The sequence below is a fragment of the Lagopus muta genome, chromosome 2, assembly GCF_023343835.1.
Source record: "Lagopus muta isolate bLagMut1 chromosome 2, bLagMut1 primary, whole genome shotgun sequence".
NCBI classification, from domain to species: domain Eukaryota; kingdom Metazoa; phylum Chordata; class Aves; order Galliformes; family Phasianidae; genus Lagopus; species Lagopus muta.
The window spans coordinates 55,259,646-55,278,928 of NC_064434.1; the positions used below are offsets into that span (position 1 = coordinate 55,259,646).

The window sequence follows — 19,283 nt, forward strand, 5'->3', positions numbered from 1 at the left end:
AACTGCTATCTAGAACTTCAAGAGGGCAGACTTTGACCTGTTCAGGACTCTTGTAGCATGGGTTCCTTGGGAGTTGCTTCTTAAGGGTAAAGAGGTCCAGGAAGCCTGGATGCTCCTCAAGATGGAAATTGTAAAGGTCAAGAACAGGCTGTCCCTGAATGCCATAAGGTGAGTCGTAGGGGAAGAAGATGTGTGGATGAGCCGGGAACTACTGTTGAGACTCTGGAAGAAAAAGAAAGTCTATGTCCTCTGGAAGAAGGGACAAGCTACTTGGGGAGATTACAAGGAAGTTGCTAAGGTATGCAGGGAGGAAGTTAGGAGGGCAAAAGCCCAACTTGAACTCAGATTGGCCACTGCAGTAAAAGAGAATAAGCCTTTTATAAATATATCAGTGGTAAAAGAAGAACCAGGGAGAATTTCTATCCTTTACTTGATGCAGCAGGGAATGTGACCACTGAGGATAAGGAGAAGGCTGAGGTCCTCAACACAGCCTTTACATCTGCCTTTAATAGGCAGATCAGTTATCCTCAGGGCACTTTACGCCTGGAAGCCTGGAATGCTGTGCAGAATACACCCCCAGTGATTCAGTTGGAGACAGTTAGAGAGCTCCTCCTCCATCTGGACTGTCACAAGTCCATGGGACCAGACAGACTTCATCCTAGGGTGCTGAGGGAGCTGGCAGGGTGATTGCCGAGCCACTCTTGGCCATCTACCAGTGCTCCTGGTTATCTGGAGAGATCCCAGAAGATTGGAGGCTTGCAGATACAAGAAGGGCCATAAGGAGGATCCGGGGAACTACAGGCCTTTCAGCCTGACCTCAGTACCAGGAAAAGTTATGGAGCAAATCATCTTTGGTAAGATCACATGCATATGCATGGCATCCAGGGGATCAGGCCCAGCCAGCATGGGTCATGAAAGGCAGGTCGTGATTGACCAACCTCATCTCCTTCTACAACTGGGTGACCAGCCTGGTAGACGAAGGAAAGGCTGTTGATGTAGTCTACCTAGACTTCAGCAAAGCTTTTGACACGGTCTCTCACAGTATTCTTCTCGGGAAACTGGCTGCCCATGGCCTGGACAGGTATACTCTTCTTTGATAAGGAACTGACTAGAGGGCTGTGCCCAATGGTGACCCGTTGCAAGTGGTGTCCCCCAGGGCTCGGTACTGGGGCCCATTTTGTTTAATATCTTTATTGACAGCCTAGATGGAGGGATTGAGTGCACCTTCAGTAAGTTTGCAGATGACACCAAGCTGGGAGGTGGTGTCAATCTGCCTGAGGGAAGGGAGGCCCTTCAGAGGGATCTTGATAAGCTGGATCACTGGGCTAAGGTGAATGGGATGAAGTTCAACAAGGCCAAGAGCCAAGTCCTGCACTTTGGCCACAACAACCCCATTCAGCATTATAGGCTTGGGGATGAGTGCCTGGATGACTGTGAAGAGGAAAGGGACCTGGGGTGTTGGTTGATGCTCGGTTGAACATGAGCTGACAGTGTGCCCAGGTGGCCAAGAGGGCCAACAGCATCCTGGCCTGCATTAGAAATAGTGTGGCCAGCTGGAGCAGGGAGGTGATCATCCCTCTGTGCTCAGCACTGGTGAGGCTGCACCTTGAGCACTGTGTTCAGTTTTGGGCCCCTCACTACAAAAAAGACATTGAGGTCCTGGAGTGTGTCCAGAGAAGGGCAAAGAAACTGGTGAGGGGTCTGGAGCACAGGTCTTATGAAGGGCAGCTGAGGGAGCTGGGATTGTTCAGTCTGGAGAAGAGGAGGCTCAGGGGAGACCTCATGGCACTCTACAACTTCCTGAAGCAGGTTGTGATGAGGAGGGGTTTGGCCTCTTCTCCCGGGCAACAAACAGGACCCGAGGAAATGTGCCGAGGTTGTGCCAGAGGAGATTTAGGTTAGACATAAGAAGAACTTTTTCTCTCAGAGAGTGGTCAGGCACTGGAATGGCTGCCCGGGGAGGTGGTTGAGTCACCATCCCTGGCAGTGTTCAACAGGCATCTGGATGAGGAGCTACAAGATATGGTTTAGAGGCTTGTGGTAGTAATGGTAATGGGAGGACGGTTGGACTAAATGATCTTGCAGGTCGTTTGCAACCTTGTGATTCCATGACTTATTTTCTCTATAGTTTCTGGGTTTGATCCACAATGCATGCTAACACAAAAGAAGTCCTCTGAAGGCTGTTGAGAATACAGGGCCTGTTTGTGTGGTCCTGGTTCCTGGCTAGACTCAGATGAAAAAAAAGTAGTCTGCCTTAGTTATCCAGTTATATCTGGAATAATCACAGACATAGATGTTAATTTGTGTGCTTGTAAAGAAATGTATTAAAGTGATTATACTGCTGTGCTAAAGATTGTAAGCATGTATAATTTATCAGGCCATTAAAGTTCTTTACCTAAAAAGCAGTGGAAGCTGAACAAAAATGCTGTGAGATAGAGTACTCTCTCAGTATTTGCCCGCTTGTGATTTATTTTTCTTTGTGACTCTACCAAGAACAAAAATGTTGCCTTTCCATTAAAGAACCAAAAAGCGAGAAATTAAAGCACACCCAAATCTATAAAATGACACTACTCATTCTAACACTGATTCAGTTATACAAGCAGAACTTCATATTTGTAAATGAAAACACATTGAACACCACCCAGCCATCTGTAGGGGAAGTGCTAAGTCATGATCTGAGACAGTGATTGAGCACCTGGTGGGATGGCAGGGCTAACCCAGAGGAGCTCAGGTGTATGCAATGCTCCTGAACGACCAGTAGAGGTGGAGCCAGGATCCACCCCTTTCCAGACCTCATAAGGATTGGCTTTGGCAAGGGTACTTCTTTGGAGATCCCTGCCTACCAGAAGCTTTTCAAAGGTAAGTAGTTTTTCTTCCTTTTTTTCCACAGCTGTTGTATTTGAGATTGTTTTTATTTGCTATAGTCTAGGATTGTGCCACTCAGTTATTATTTCTGCACTTTCCGTTGCATTATACCATCATAACATTGTTCAGTTAGCTTTGTTATGCTGACTCAAATCACTCCTTTTCTATCCCTGACTATGTTTTAAAGATTCTTTTTGTTCCCCTATTGTTGAAAGTTCTCAGCTTTTCATGTTGCATAAGGCTTCTGTGCAAGTGCTGTGAAGAAGGAGTATTACAAAACTCACGAGAGTGTTGATTTTAGCATTAACATTGCGGAAATAAATTGGGAAAGACAACAAGAACCTTTATATTAGTAGCTTTCATTCATTTCAGACAGCAATGATTAATAGATTTAGGCTAGCTGACAAAGGATAGTTTCCTGTTTGGTAATGAGTTTGTATAGCCTGAAAGCATCTCGCAAACTGCTGTTCAAGAATGTATGAGAGTGTAGTTAATGAATTGCAGTAAGCTCTAAGTTAATAAATATTCAGATAAGAGTGTCATACTATGTAGTTCAGTGAATTTGACCACAATCACAGTTGTTGTGGTCATGACCAGTTTCTTAGTTTTGACTTCAAAAAGCATAGTTGTTTTATTTTCAATATTTGGTTGCTATGGTTTAGGTTAATTAGTCAAGTTTAAGCATAATTTATTATGAAAAACAACTTATCTGACAGCTTTTCTGAGTTAGGGCTGGGAAAGTAACTTATAATAAGATAGCACAGTACAAGCTGAAATGTTCTTGGGTAACAAAAAGAAAGGTTTCTACCAAAAATCTATTTAAATGTCCTTTCTTTTTTCTTTTTTTTTTTTTTTTTTTTTTTTTTTCCTCCTCTGGGATTATTGATACTCTTTAAATCAGGTTAGTTTTGTGTCAGGTAACATTTGAAAATATTTCATCTCAAGCTATAAGCTGAGTCTAACAACTTCACTGTTCTGTAAATTACTGCTGAGATTTAACATAGTTAATTTCTTTCTATAAAGCCATATCATATCAAGGTTTGTCAAAGGCAGAACTGGATTTTGCATCAAGAACAAAGGCAATTGAATTCATATGTTGTCCTTGCCTTGGATGGCAGTAGCGTAATACTGATAAAAGAAATTCGGGACAAAGTTGAGAAAGCCTAGTTGAAGTTGACAGGCCATAGAAAGGGATGGAAGGTACAAGAGAAGCTGGTGAATACGTGGAAAAATGGGCAGAGGGAGCTCAGTGGGAAGTAGGGTTTGTGAATGAGAGTTTCTCTGTCACTGTTAACGACCCTCTTCAGAGATTTTTTTGGAAGGCTGGGGTGATTGCCTGGTATCTCTCCCTTTGGTGGCATTACAAGGCATGAGTCAGATATACAAGAGGAATTTACATCTTAGCCCATAAGTCTGTCTGCTTCCCAAGGCACTCTCCTTTTCCTTTGCAGTCAGAATAGGAGCACCTGAAAAACACTCACCTACACACAGATGCCTGGCCTTCAGCCTGTGTTCACAGTATTTTGAGATTTGCTACTTAGCCAATGCTCTTGGCTCTTCATTTATGCAACTATTCTTGCTTTGCTGTAATGCTAAACTGTCAGAATAGGAGAAAGTAACAACAACAAAAGAAAAAAACCACAGAAGCTTCCTTTCACCTGAGTGGTGCCTGTCACTTAACTTCTTATGAAGTAAGGGTTAGCAATTAAAGCATGCTTTTCATGTCTTTCCTAAATACGTAACATGTATAAATGTAGACCACAGTTCTTGATGGTTTCCGAATTCTAGACATATGTTATTCTCCTTCTGTGCTCCTCGTGTTAAGGACATCTACTGTGTTACTGTAATGAGTTATAGCCTTAAAAAGTTGTGGTCTTCTGCCTTTCTCATGGTTTCCCTTCTTAGCGAGAAAATAGTATCACTATTTTTTCCACCTACTTTGGCTGTTAGGGACATAATGTTTCATGTAGTCTGAGGCCTCCAAGAACTTTTTCTTTATTTGAAAAATTACTACCTCATGATATTTTTTTCTTTCAAGTAGGATGTTCTGTCCTTGATGGGCTGTTACAGACAGCATGGAGCCATCAAGAGTGAATTGCTCTGTTTGGTCATAACGTGACTAATGGTTAATACAGCTGATCCTTTTTAGCTCCCTCTGCATGGCTCTGTCCTGATCTGCAGTGGGATCCTTGGAAATAACAGAGAGGTTCATTCTCTGGGTCTGCAGAACCCTCAAAACTCCCTGCTAATCTCTTTGACAACTTCACCTGGAAGCATAGATGGCAACAAGTGTTTCATGACATGGAGACTCGGCTAGAGAGACATGAATGCAAACCTACTTATTTTTAATTACTTCCAAAACAAAACCACATTTCTTCCATAGTAATAATCAATAGGACTTAGGTTTGAAGGCAGGATGGATTATTCAAAATGAAACTTTCTTACGGATCTTTCTGCTTTATAAGTTGACTCATGTTTTCTTAAGTAGTACTTGAATAATCTTCAGTAAGTGCAAACTAAAGATCTGCCCATACTAAAATGTTTAAAAAAAAAAAAAAGGCCACAATCTGAATTTGCTTTGAAAACAGTGTTAGGACCAGTAGTTCTGTCGTGTCAACCAATATTTTTCAATATTTTCATTGTCAACCAATGTTTTTCTTGACTTATTTTCCAAAGTGTTCTGTTTTCATATCTGAATGGCAACATAAATGACTGTATTCCATTGTGTCCTGTATGTTCCCTTCAGAATCTTAATCTTTCTGATCAGAAGTCACTACTATTTTTGACTACACTTGTCCAACTCAAGAGATACAACCTAGGCTCTGCATTTCTTGGTGACAAGACTCGTACATCTGGTTGCAGACATCACCATAATTAGACTGCGTCAGTTGTGCCCATTGAGGCTGTCTCAGCAGTCTGGGTTCAACCCACCTCAGAGGTATGTCATGTAATCTAGAAAAGCTCATTTAATAACAGGATGCTTATTCTGCATACGTTTTGGTCCAGTGCCTAACAGGGGTTCGTACAACAAGGATATTTCAGGTCTAGCATCTGCTTCTTCTCTAGACATGCAGCTGGAAATTTGAGGCAACTCATGGCCTATTCATTCTGGCATTTTTTTCAGGCCTGGGGAACTTAAAGCCAGTTCTGATAGATAATCCTCAGAACAGCATTTTCTGAAATTTTTGGTTGGTCGGTTGGGTTTTTTTGAGAGAGACTGCAACTTCATGAATTAAAGACATTACGTTAGTGACTTTCTAAGAAGAGCAGCAGATTGTTCTGCCCTGTCCTGGTGATATTGTCAGAAACTTAAAACTGAATCCTTCACTCCTGATGATGTCTCCTTGGGTATGAAAAGAAGGAAAAAGTCTTCATAGCTAGAACTGATTAACGTCAATTCTGTAATGACAAGATATTTTGAAATTACTGTCTCGTGTCCTTTAGATGTTTTTGCTGTTCAGCAGTCTCCTCTGTTAGAACATGTTTACAGCAGCTCTGCTTCTAAACTAGAGTTTCTAAAACAATTCAAAGAAAAAGAAAACAGGGAAATTGCCTTGATATTCAGTGACAGTTATAATATCATGCAAATCATTACTAATGGAGAGCAATTATGAAGTGCTCAGAGACTATTGTAATAGATTTTTCACACAAAGGAGGAAGGATGTTGGACCTGCTGTAGAACTGTGAAGAAGTAATTACATATCACTTTTGTACCTAAGGAATGAGATATTTTTAAGGTGTCACACTAGCCATGACACACTGAAGAACATCATGTTCTAGGCAGTGAGGTGTTTTGTTTGTATTTACATCTTTCAGAGCAGCCATTTGTACTGCAGCATTTGCATACCTGCTGCACATTTTGGGCATGTGTCTGCGTTACCATTTTAACTCTGTGCAGTTGTTTGGTAGCCTGTTCTTGGGTCCACGGTAGCCACTTAGGATCTGTTCTCCTGCTTCAACCAGTGTGTGAGTTCTTTTCAGAGTGATTCCTGTTCTGCTTGGCAACATGACCTCCTTGTTACCAGTATTCCCCTCTAAAGCCTTCCTGTTCTTACAGTGAAATTCATTTTAAGTTCTGAGAAGTTTTCATGAAATTTATTAATTTGAGGTTAAAACTTTTAGTGAGACATAATCATCCATATCTTATGAAGATGGAATAGATGTTATTTGAATGTTCTTTTGCTTCAAGGACATAATGCTGCTTGCTTCTGGCTATTCTGTTAATTTTCATCTGATTTTTCAGGACTCTGTATCAGCACTTCCCTTAGTTATGAGTGTCTTTTGGTTAATGCCATTTGCTTCCTGCAGATTATGAAGAATTACTGTAGGGCAGCATGCACTGACATGACAGATAGAAGGCTTCAATTGCACCTGCAATCAGACTCGCCTACGCCATCCAAGTGGAAAATGGAAGTGGATAAAAAGGACACAGTATGCACTCTTGTTGGTTTGTGGCCTGGAGCCCTGAGTCAGAAGCCACTCCATCTTTGAGCTGCATTAGGGGAATCCCAAAACCTGGGTCCAGCCCTGCATCTTGCTCAGTATGTGACAGTGTCATTTAATGTATTTTGCAGCATCATTTAGTTACCTAAATATAAATACAGGAGTAACTTTGATTTTAACATTAATTTACTTAGAACAAATCACTTTGGAGGAACTTGATGGTTTTCCCTTTTTTGTCTGCTTTGAGCATCTTTTCATTTATCTCCCTATTTTAGATTCTCGGAAGTCTATTTCAATTTCCAGGATCAGTTTTCCATTTGTGGATAAAATGCATTTTATATTTAACAGCTATGGGAATATGTACTGAGCCCAGATTACACTCATGCCATGCTTGGACTGACTAGAAGAGGTGGATGTTTCTTCCTTCTTACTTTGGACTGGAAAGAATCCATCTGACCATTTGTGGAAGGCTTGACAATAATAGCTAAACAAAGCTTTGTAGTCTTGCATATTTTGTAATCTTATTCACTAGTCACATAAGATATCTTCAGTGTTTATTGGAGATGCAGCAGGGTCAGGGCTTTTGTGTTGTCTTTCAGTTTATCCCCAGATGTCTGTTTTCCCAGTGAATAAAAGTGTAAACAGGACAGTGAGAGGATGGCTTGTTTTCCAGATTCCAGTCTCTTTGTTAAAGTTATTCATCTCAGAATAACTGCGTAAACATTTTGGAAAAGATAAATTTTCCTGAAATATTTGTGGTTTGAATTTGTTTTCCTTGATAAAGAACATACATTGAAACAGTCTTGATGAGCTCAATTCACTGCTTTGGGAGGCAACACATCTTAAAAATCTTTTAAGTGTGTGTGTATATATTTATATTTCATTTTTCTTTGTATTTTGCTTTTATTCTCATTGGAAGGTTGCTCCGGTACCTGGCTGCTCTAATGCTACAGCAGCCTGACTTAATTCATGGCCAGTTTAAGCCACTTGTTTCACTGCCAGTATTATAGCCTTGAGACGAGTCCTGGTTTGTTGCTGTGTATTAATATTTAGTCATAAGGATAATCAATGTGCGTGACCTATTCTGTGGTTAGAAAAATAAATAAAAGAGAAAAAAGCACTTGATTTTTGCTCCTGGGTAGAAGTTCCAAGTAAGTGTTCCTAACAGGCAGTGTTCACGTAATTGGTTCCCATTGCTGTGCTGATACTAAGTAATAAATAACTGGGGAACTGATGTGGCTGAGAAAACAGAATTTGTACTGGACTGCTTTTATTTCTTCTCAAATAGTCAGTTTTCATCATGGCTGCCACACACACATTTGCAGCAGTGAAATATGGAAAGCATTGTCAAGGACAGTAACTTTCAGATAATACAAAGAGGCATGGAGATGACCTAAACAAGCTGAGTAACATATTTGTTCGTTCAGTACTTTTGTCTCCAGATGCTGCCTTGAATTATGTTGACCTATGGTGGTATGAAAGTATGATTGTCTTTACTGGTTTTGCTATTGGAGTAGCTCACATGTATTTTCTATTTTAGGGTTTTACAGTGTGTATTTTTAACTGAGGAGGTAGGGAAGTGATCATGTGCACTCCAAAGCAATTATGTTCCAAAAAACAATGAATGGGAGACTTCATAGATCAAAGCATGGTGTGATGTCTTATGATGGTGTGTTATCTGAAAGATGCCAAATGCCCAAAGAGAAGCTGGGAATTTTATTTTTCGAAGTCTTAGTATAAGACTGAATAGCTTCAGTTATGAAGTATTGCTTTAGTGTCCTGCAGTTGAGACAGGGAACTTCTCCCACAACATTTGAATTATTTTTTGCAAGCTTATGTAATAGATTTCATTAATTGTGTCTATTAGGGAAACTGTTTACCAAAACTATGTTCTACGGTGACTAGTTGCTGTGTAGATACCTTAAGGTAAGAAGTATCTGGGAAATAAGATTTAAACAACTTATATAGCAGGAGTTTGCATCTGACTCAACGGTTTAATAGAGTGTAGGCAAGAGGCTGTGCAAAAGCTATTACAAAATCAAAATATAAGTAAAATCCAAGCAGTTAGTGTGCAACAGGGGCTTAGATTTGGAATGTCAGCACCCACCCACCTGCTCTTTGCTGAAGGCCTAACACATTGTGAAGCTGGAAAGAAGTGTTCATTGACTCTGAAAACGTGGCTAAACTGTGGTGTAAAGTCTGTCCCCAAAACTAGCAATTACAGAACTTCAAGTGAGGTCTTGTACATGAGAAGATAGGGTTTTAATAACAACCATATTTTTGTCAGGAATTTGGCAGCCTAACAGTTTAACAACTCTGAACAGAGGTTAGCACTTTAAATAACATTTCTTAGAGAATTTTGGCTATTTCATTCCTAATGCAGCTGTATTGATATTTCAGTGGCATTTTACAGAATCACAGAATGGCCAGGGTTGGAAGGGACCTCAAGGATCATGAATCTCCAACCCCCCTGCCATGTGCAGGGCCACCAACCTCCCATTTAATGCTATACCAGGCTGCCCAGGGCCCCATCCAATCTGGCCTTGAACGCTTCCAGGAACGGGGCATCCACAACCTCTCTGGGCATTTTTCTGTACTATTTGAAGCTACAGGATATATAAATGAAGAAAAAAATGAATGGGGCAGAAAGTGTTGTATTGACTTTTTTGATGCAGAGAAAAATGGGTTAGATGGTACCTAGCTGTGCCTTTACTATTTGCAGCTTGTAGACATGTCTTTACAGCGAGGAGGGAGGAGCGTTTGGAAAGCAGTTTCCCTGAAGAAAATTCAGAGGGAGAACAGCATGTGAGGTCTGTGGAGTTCAAGATCTTGTTCTACTTCCTGCCAAAGCAAAGAAAAAAAAATGAATTGGCTTTACTACCAGAGATAGACTTGATTGGTTAGTCTCAAAAAATGAACTCTCAAAGTCTTCAGTGGAAATGAGATTTGGTGGGAACAGTATGAATGATTTACTAGGGTCAGTGGCCTGGAGAATAAGGATAAGCCTCCTGCGTTAGGAGCAGAAATTTCAAAGAATGTGGGGAACATGCAGATCCATGAGGGAAAACAATAAATTACCCTACAGTGGAGAGGGAGAGCTTGTTGAACAAGATGCCTTCTCCTTTCCGGGAGGAATAGCTCTATTCGTAAGATGTTGCACAAAGCTGTCTGCAGCTCTGCCAAGCTCTACTCTCAGATGAGTCCAGAATCATGGCACTGAGTTAAAAACCCAAGAACTGTGCAGGTGGAAGGGCCTTCCAAAGGTCTGCACTCCAACCAACTGCTCACAGCAGCTCACACTGGTTCACTCAGGGCTTTACCTAGTATGGTCTTAGAAACTTCTCATTGAGACTTCTCTGATTGAGACAGCACAGCCTCAGTGTGTCATCAATTCAAGAAAGCTGAAGTCTTCCAACTTAAACAGGAAGGCATCAGAGTGTTTCAAGTAGTGTTCCAGGCAACTAGCGAGAAATAGCTTGAACAAAACAAAAAAAAAAAAAAAAACCAGAATAGCATGAAAAAGCTTATTGTCTTATTTAAAGCAACAGATCTGTCATACAGTAGTATAGTAAGGACAAAAGAGTAATATTGGATTGCAAAAAAAAAAAAAAAAAAAAAAAAAACCAAACACATTTCAAAGCATAACATATTCCAGATGGGGCCTCATGAGGGCAGAGTAGAGGGAGGCAATCACCTCCCTCTCCTTGCTTGCCATCACTTTTTTGATTCAGCCCAGGATACAATTGGTCTTCTGGGCTGCAAGTGCACGCTGCTGACTGATGTTCAGCTTCTAGTCCATCAGGACCCTTAAGTCCTTCTTGGCAGGGGTACTCTCAAGGAGTTCGTTTCCCAGTCTGTATTCATATTTAGGATTGCCCCAACCCAAGTGTAACACTTCGCACTCTGCCTTGTTAAACTTCATTAGGTTCTTGTGGGCCACATTTTAAGCCTATCCAGATGGTAGTCTCCCAGATAAGTTGTTCAAAACCTCCTGAAGAGCTTGGGTGGGGAAGGTTTAAACATCTAGCTGTCACCAAGCTAGGGCGGATTTTCACATATTGCGGAAAAAAAAAAAGAGGATAAACACCTAAGTTAAAGTATATGACCAAATGGGCAATAAAGGAGGGAACTGACTGGATCTTCCTTGCTATAGTACATTTGAAGATACATGGTGGTCTCTTGACAGAGAAAGTACCATTGAGCAGATAGCGTGGATATTGACATTTTGTATTTGTATTTGTGTTCCTATTTGTAGGAAGTCGTGGCTTTGGAATTAAGTTGCTAGCTCCTGTTTCTGCTGTATATAAGGCTTTTTATGCTTTTGAATTAGAGGATGGAATGTCTTTAAGCTGCTAATTACCGTGGCAGGAGCCTGTGGTGTCTACAGCTACAGCAGGGGAACATCTGTCTGCAGCAATTAGGCAGGAGATTCTCAACTAAAGGGCCACTTGCAGTTAGAGTGGGTAGTTTGCCAGGCGAATGATGTAGGGCTGTTTATACAAACCCACTTTTCCTCTTAAAATCAATTGAATAGTAAACACATACCCTTGGCAGTCTTTGGGCATAGAATTAATTATGATAAATCTGTGATACTAAGTGTCTGCTATTTTGAAAATATTATGTTGGGTGGGGAAATCCCTCAAATTAATTGAGTAGTGTAAGAATTCATACCAGAAAAAAAAAAAAAAGGTCTTTTTAAAAGTGTATTTTACTGTATAAAATAATAAAAGCCTTTGAAGAATGGGCAGAGATGGTGCCCTCTTGGGTGTGCAGAATAGTTTTTATTAAAATGAATATACTTCTATCTCCTGGGCTATTTATTACTTCTGTTAAAATCAGAGTATTAAGGCTGTATCTAATGTGTGAACCTGTTTTACGCTTACAATAAATATATTGTCCTGCAAGGAGTAGAATATGAAATCTCAAAATATTTGAAGGTATCCTGTGGAATAGGGCTTTTTTTCTACTATGTTATTGTTACTGTATGTAATGCTAATATTTATAAAACGTTCTCATAATGCAACATGCTCCACTGTTGAATAAATGATGTATGATTGCAAGAAAGCTAAAATTATTTGATCTTAACAGAAAATATGCAAAGACTTGGCAAAAGCAAATAAAATTGCAAAGAAAACAAAACAATGAAAGAAGTTTAAACTGAACAGTGAGGAAAGATGTAGAATAGTTGCCCTTTGTGCCTCCTCTCCCTTGGTCCCATTCTAGATGTACTGTAAAGAAAAATTTGTATCCTGTTGTTACTGTTTCCTTTGTGATGATGTGTGTTTGTGGATGATGCTGCAGAGGTTGCTGAGAACGGCAATTCTGTTTTCGGTGCCTAGTAGTTGTGGAAGAAACTAGAAAAACAGCTCCTGTCTTGCAGTATTCTGCTTTAGCTACCTATGCTTTTCTCTGAGAAACCTGTGTTAGAGAGGTTTTCTGATATCCTACCTAGCTACAGCTAAACAAGGTATTGTCCAAAGCAGTTATCTCATGTCCTACCAAACCTGTGATTTGATAAAGCATAGTTCACTTTCTTTGTCATATGGTCTCATCAGGTAAGGCTGATAATAAAAAGAAAGGGGTGGGATCCATTTTTCACTTATCTGAATATCTGAGGGATAAACTTTTCTGTAGACGAAATCTTTTGAATTCCAGTAGATGATGTTTTATGATATATTTTTTTCTGTTGAATATGTTAACATACTGATGGATAAAAGCCTTACTTCTTAGTGTTATGTATATTTTATTACATAAAGATAATATTAACCTTAATTTCTTGAAATTTCTGCCTGTTGCACTGCAGATCTTTACCTAACTGGAGATAAAGGGAAGAAAAAAGGGGAAAACAAAAAAACAAAAAAAAAAAACCCCACAAATATTTGTTTTGTCTAATTTGTTAGAAAGTGTTTAGTCACTGCTGAGTTGTCCTTGCAACCTGATGTGACTGCCCTGGCAATGCAAGGTGAAACAAAGTCTTGAGTTGTAATTTCCAGCTCAGTTTCTGATCTGAAGTCAACACTCCTCAATAACATCCAAACAGAATACTGTGTTTTTATAACTATGATAAGATTCTCTTTGCCTGAGGTTTCCCCCTCTCTCCCACCACCAACTTGTTTCTTTTCCTTCACTGACTGATGATTGGTCAGACTTCACAACATCTAAATGCAGATGTAACCACTCTGTTTCAGACAAAAGAGAAAGTTTGGCAACAGAGAGGGCTGCTACTTCTCCAGGGTATAGGGAATCACTGGCTGGGTTTATCCTTAAGTGCAAAGCTCGTGACAACCTGTCCCTTCCTGTTGCTCCTAGGCCACCTCAAACCAACACATTCACATCTTCAGAGACCACAGCAGTAATGTCACTTTCTGAGATAGGAAATCACAGTCACAGAGAAGATCAAGATCTTGGTCGCCTCTAGACCTCCGTTCCCCTTGCCCTAGAGGTTGAAGATATCTTCCCCTTATATATCCAAATGGAAAATTGCTTTGGGAACGTGAGATGTGTCTTTTTGGGTGAAAAGCTGGACAGTTTGTTCACTTCCCTGGAGGGGAGTAACCACGTGTACTTCAATTGGCCCTTGTGCCAGCAGCCAGTTGCTGGGGCACTTGGAGAAGGGCTGACCGTAGGAGCCGGTGCAGGGACTGATTCGTTCTGCACCCATACTTGGTATCTGAGCTCTAGGGAGAAAGAAGGGGGGAAAAAAAAAAAGTTTACTAAGTTCTATTTTATTAAAACAGAATAATAACATCTTTTAGTGAAACAACAGACCTGAAGTGTAAGCTCACAGCTGCAGTCTTCTTCCATACAAAATAACTTGCTGCTAAAAAAAATAGTGATTCAGTTTCCTGTAACAATCCCTTTGTGTTGTGATAGATCCTGTTCAATTCTAGAGAGAGACTTGCTCATTCATGGGGTTTTAGGAAGCTTAGTTTAAGGTGAACTAAAATATACATCCTTCATCAGGATTTCAGACCCACTTCTTCCTTCCTCTTGGCAGATTTCTGATCGATACTTTACTGTGTGTAATTGACATAGAATCTATGAATGTATTGAGTGCACTGCAACAGCTGTGTGGGACTAAGAGAATATGGCCATCTTCCATTAGAACCTGTTGCAAGTTTTACAGCTACAGACAAAATTCTATGCTGTTCACTAACATGATGATAATGAGCTGATTCTTACCTATCATTATGGACTTTCTTGTCAGTGTGAAACCAAATTAAAATCTAACTTTTTTGAAATGCTTAAGTGCTTAGGTCAGTGTTTCAGGTTTGGTGAAACCTAGGCAAACACCTGGGAGAAAGAAACTTTTTGCTAGAAACCTCGCAAGCACGGAGTTGTTCCTCTGTAATAAATTCAATATATAATTTGCAGGGCCTTTGCATTATATGTTGTAAGTGGATTCTCACCAATTGACGTTATTTTTTGTGCAGTTCTTGAATTTTCTTTGGTAACTGTTAGCTATTCAATATAACAAGGTAGAGTCTAGAAAAAGCAGAAGTGTTTTTTGGATGTCACTCTAAGACATATTCTGTGTTTATTCAGCCTGATCTGTTTTGAAGAAAAAGACAGTAATCTTCTTTTTCTGTGTTGTGTCTTGCAATTCCCAGAATAATAATGTTAAAAAAAAATCTCTGCTTAGTATGAATTGCGTAAGAGTATGAAGAGTCAAGAAATACTTTTTATATGCCTTCACACATATATGCCAAAAAAGTCTTTGCCAGAGTTATTCTCTATTGGAATTTGCAGAGGTTTGTGAAAAGCAAATATTGAAACACTCTTGTTCTTTCTTTTTCCTTTAAAATACTGGATGAGGAGGAGCATGGGGAGTTGGATTGCTCAGAAAGGGATCTGCTCAATGAATATCTAAAACAGAGCCCTGGGGTTGTTAAACCATAATTTCAAGGTAAATTCTAAGACAAAACAGAATTGAATTATATTTTGTGCAGTTTATTGTTCCTTTAAGGTTTATAAAAACATCCCTGTATTTTTTGCCTCCACTCAAAAAAGCCTGTTTGTTGTATAAGTTTCAGATTACACTTTCCTCCTCTTTCTGGAAGACATTAGCAATTACTTGCATTCCCTAAGAACATGTTAATCCATAGGAGATGAAAGTGTGAGCTTCTGTTCTCAGTCGTGGTCGTGGAGAAAGGCGGTGCTGTTCTGTGGCTGCCAGCAGAAGGATCGGGCATTTCTGATGTGTAGTGCCTAGGGCAGAACAGGTTGTCCTTCATCCAGGATGCCTGGTCTTCCCTCCCAAAAGTTGGTGCAGGTTGCTGATGTGACACTACCATTCATTGCTTCAGTGTGTTAAGCTGAAGTCTAAATCAGGTGTGTATAGTTACGGGATGAAGGAGTTGGCTCAGCTAAGCCATGGTGCCATTTAGTTTTATTTTAGATAGTTAATAATGCAACTGAACTTTAACAGTGAAGGGAATACATAGAGTAGGCTGATACTGAAGTAACTTGAGACTAATCCAGAGTTGTGTTTTTTTGTTTGTTTTTTTTTTTTTTTGCCACCCAGCAAGCTTTTCTAAGGTTTTAAACTTGGATGCTCCTATACATAGGGCTGACCATAAACAGGCCACAGTAGTGACGCCTTTAAGGCCAGCAGTCAATTTCCAGCCCTGATTAATGCAAGCTACCTCAAAGGAACAAGGCTGTGAGAAATGCAAAAGGGGGCTTCCTTGGAATATCCTGGCCATACAAACTTTTCCTCGTGTTCCCCAAGCTATGGAATAGTTCAGTATTGAAAATGTCTGAATAGCTGCAATGACTGCTATTATTATTGAAAGATGGCCCTCTAAATCCTTTTCTTTTTAAATTTTAAAAACCTTAATCTCAATGTTTATTAAAATAGTTATTGGCTTTTTTTTGCTTTTTTTTTTTTTACTAAAAATGTCATTTTCAATAAATGTATAAAGATTGGTTTGGCATTTAAATTTGCATTCTTATAGGATTAATAGCATGGCAATTTTTTTCTTGTATAAGATAACACGGTTCTAAATGTACTTCACGTTCGCATATAGACAGGCTAATGTGGATACGTACAGGTTTATATATACATTTTTATGTACTCTGCTTCATTTTGGACTGGAATACTCAGAACAATAGAGTGAAAGCATTAGTTTTAGTTTCTCCTACTTAAAAAGAAACATCTGGAAAACTAATCTTATTAACAGAGGGTGTTAAAAGCAGCTTGTGGTAATCGATCTGAACTTTCTCTTAGCAGATAATTCCAAGATTATCCATGTAAGGAATGGAAATGCTTGCAAGAGAGTATATTTGCTAAATTCCAGGCAGGCTAGGGTTCTGGTGGTTTGGTTTTGGTTTGAAGATCAGGTCAATAATAAACAAGGTTTAAAAAATGTTTAAAAAATACAGTGTAAAAAAGCAGGAAGACAGAAGCTTTTTCCAAGCTGTAGAACAGTCAAGCTCTCCTTTCACTTTATGCAGCTTTATTCCCGTGTCAAGCATCAAAATGAAAAATATTCCACTCCAAATATTTATATTATCTACATATGTCAATTTTATTTGTTTTCTAAACAGGAAAAAAAAATTCTTATAAGAAAAGGCTGGGGTTTTTTAACCAACATAATATTTTTGGATGAAGGAATATTATATAATAAAATGTGGTCTAGCTCAGGAAATACTCATCTTGAATAAGCAAATAATACAGGGGTACCTGTGCTTATTTTGGACAAAGTTCTCTTGCCTTTATTGTTCAATAATTCATGGAGTTATTGAGTTACTTGTATGTTCCACAGAGAAACTAAACCAGATTCAAACCAAAATGAAAGAAGGTTTGCAGCTGTTGGCCACAGATACTGGTTTTGAATACAAAAAAGAATTCATTTCAAATTATGATGGACAAACAAAAGACCTTCATTCATCTCAAACATTTGTTCCTACAGTCTCATGTGTAGGGAAAGACTCCAAATCACAGCAAAGCTTCAGGCTGTGAGCGGTTTTCTCATGTGAGATTTTACAGGCATCTTCTTGTGCTGCCAATTCAAGGCAGTATTGTGCCCCACTTTCCCCATTCCTGGTTTCCAGCTTTGGAGGCTCCTGGGGTAGTCTCATGGGCAAGGCTGAGTGTGGCTTTAGGGGATGGGCATCCTGGTGTGAAACCACACAGCATTGCAGCCTGAGGAGAAGGCAGCAAGTAAGGGGAGGCTGGGATAACACCGAGTCACAGTGGAAGGGAGGAAGACAATGCATCATGCATACACCAATTAGTGTATTTACGTATAGTGCAGAGAGGAGATTGTGAATGCCCCCTCCTCGGAAGCATTCAAGGCCAGGCTGGATGGGGCTTTGAGCAACCTGGTGTACAGAGAGGTGTCCCTGCCTATAGCAGGGGGTTGGAACTAGATGATCTTAAAGGTCCCTTCCAACTCAAACCATTTTATGAGATGGGAAAGAGGACGTGAAGAATGTGCTGTGACTAATTTAATCTATTAGTCATGAGTTAGGTTAATACATATGATTGAGACATTTCCTTCAATGTGTCTCACTTGATTATGTCTGAAGTTGACTTAAAATGTTGTGCAAGCTCCATCTGATCTTCAGAGAGAGGTGCTCTATACAGAGAGATCAGTATAGACTGGGTTTCCTCTGATGTGCAGTGGATTGTCAGCCAAGCAGTGCTAGCACAGAATGAAAAGGGGGTAAATCCCAAATCCCTGCTCACCTCTTCCAAGGGCAGAGCTGTGTTGTGTAAAAACTGTTAACAGCTGTTGAGATTTGGTTGATAAGATATTAAGCATTACAGGAGTAGGCAATATGTTGTTGCAGAGGTGGTCATTGCATTACTACACACAGTTTTGAGCACATATATTTTGTAGCTTTGTTGGAGAGGGAAAGTGTAGAAATCTGTTGCGCAAACTGTGGAAAGAGAGGGAAATTTTCTTAAATGTCCTCTTGGAGCTGAATGTAAATTTCATTGTTATGATGTGAACGAAAACCTTTGCATTCATTTTCTTTGAATGCCGTTGAACTGCAGTTAGTTTGGAAAGCAAAGTGTTTGAAGAACGCTGATGTAAAAACAACAATCAGGACTGCAGGTACAAGATGCTATTGAACCACTGATGTCCTGCATAGGACTGCTTGTTGTGCACACAGAACAAATAGAACACAGAAGTGGAAAACTCAGGTGTGGAAAGGAAACCAAGAAGTAAGCTGAGGGCTTATGATTGTCATCCTGTGTTTAAAGTTCAGGAGTGTCCCCTTTCTTTCTGTCTCAGAAATCTGAAATTATTTAATGTTTTCCAAAAGCAAGTTCTACGTGGTCTATTCCGCTTTGGTATTATCAGCATTTTCCTATTAATTTTTGTCATTATATCTATTATTATTTTATATAAGTAATCAAATTATCAATTTTTAAGCGTTGGCTTTGAGAGATACATATGGGTTATAGCACCAAACAGTTTCTGCTTGTCTTCCCAATAGCATTCAGACAGAAAATGAGTATAATGCCTTGGAGCTCAAGTAACCCATCAACGCAAGCCATAAAATGCAGGAACTTGCAAACTGTTGTACTTGAGGAACTTGTAGAATAAAAAAGTATTACATTAACAATGCACATTAAAAATCATTTAATCAATGTTATACATAGGTGAACACTGAGAATTAAGACCAATAAAGCAAACTTGGTGGAACATATGATTGACAATTACCTTAATTTTCAGCAGAAAAAAAAAAATCTGTTCTTCGATTGTAAAACTATTTTTGGTGGATTTAAAGACTCCAGTTTAAAGCATTGATAATACTCAAATCAGAAATCCATATAGTAAAATCAGATGAAGATAGATTCTTGGAAGTTGAGTTTCAAGTTACGGTACATAGGTAAGTGCAAAGGGGTCTCTGAAAGTACAACCATCTCTAAAACATTATTACAGGTAAGAAAATGATTTATAGTTTGGATGGCTTAGACTCTGGGTATAACTTTTGAGTGAAGGGAATTATATGTGTTG

General features: G+C 39.5%; 1 protein-coding gene and 1 long non-coding RNA gene across 3 annotated transcripts in view; both read left to right on the forward strand.

Moving 5' to 3' along the window:
• The window catches only part of PDE7B (phosphodiesterase 7B), a 166,077-nt gene that overhangs the window by 103,138 nt on the left and 43,656 nt on the right, over positions 1 to 19,283 (forward strand). The window lies entirely within an intron of this gene.
• LOC125688578 (uncharacterized) lies at positions 2,839 to 10,760 on the forward strand. The gene is made up of 3 exons (XR_007374797.1): positions 2,839 to 2,859; positions 5,612 to 5,803; positions 7,174 to 10,760. It is a non-coding gene; the product is annotated as an uncharacterized LOC125688578 (long non-coding RNA).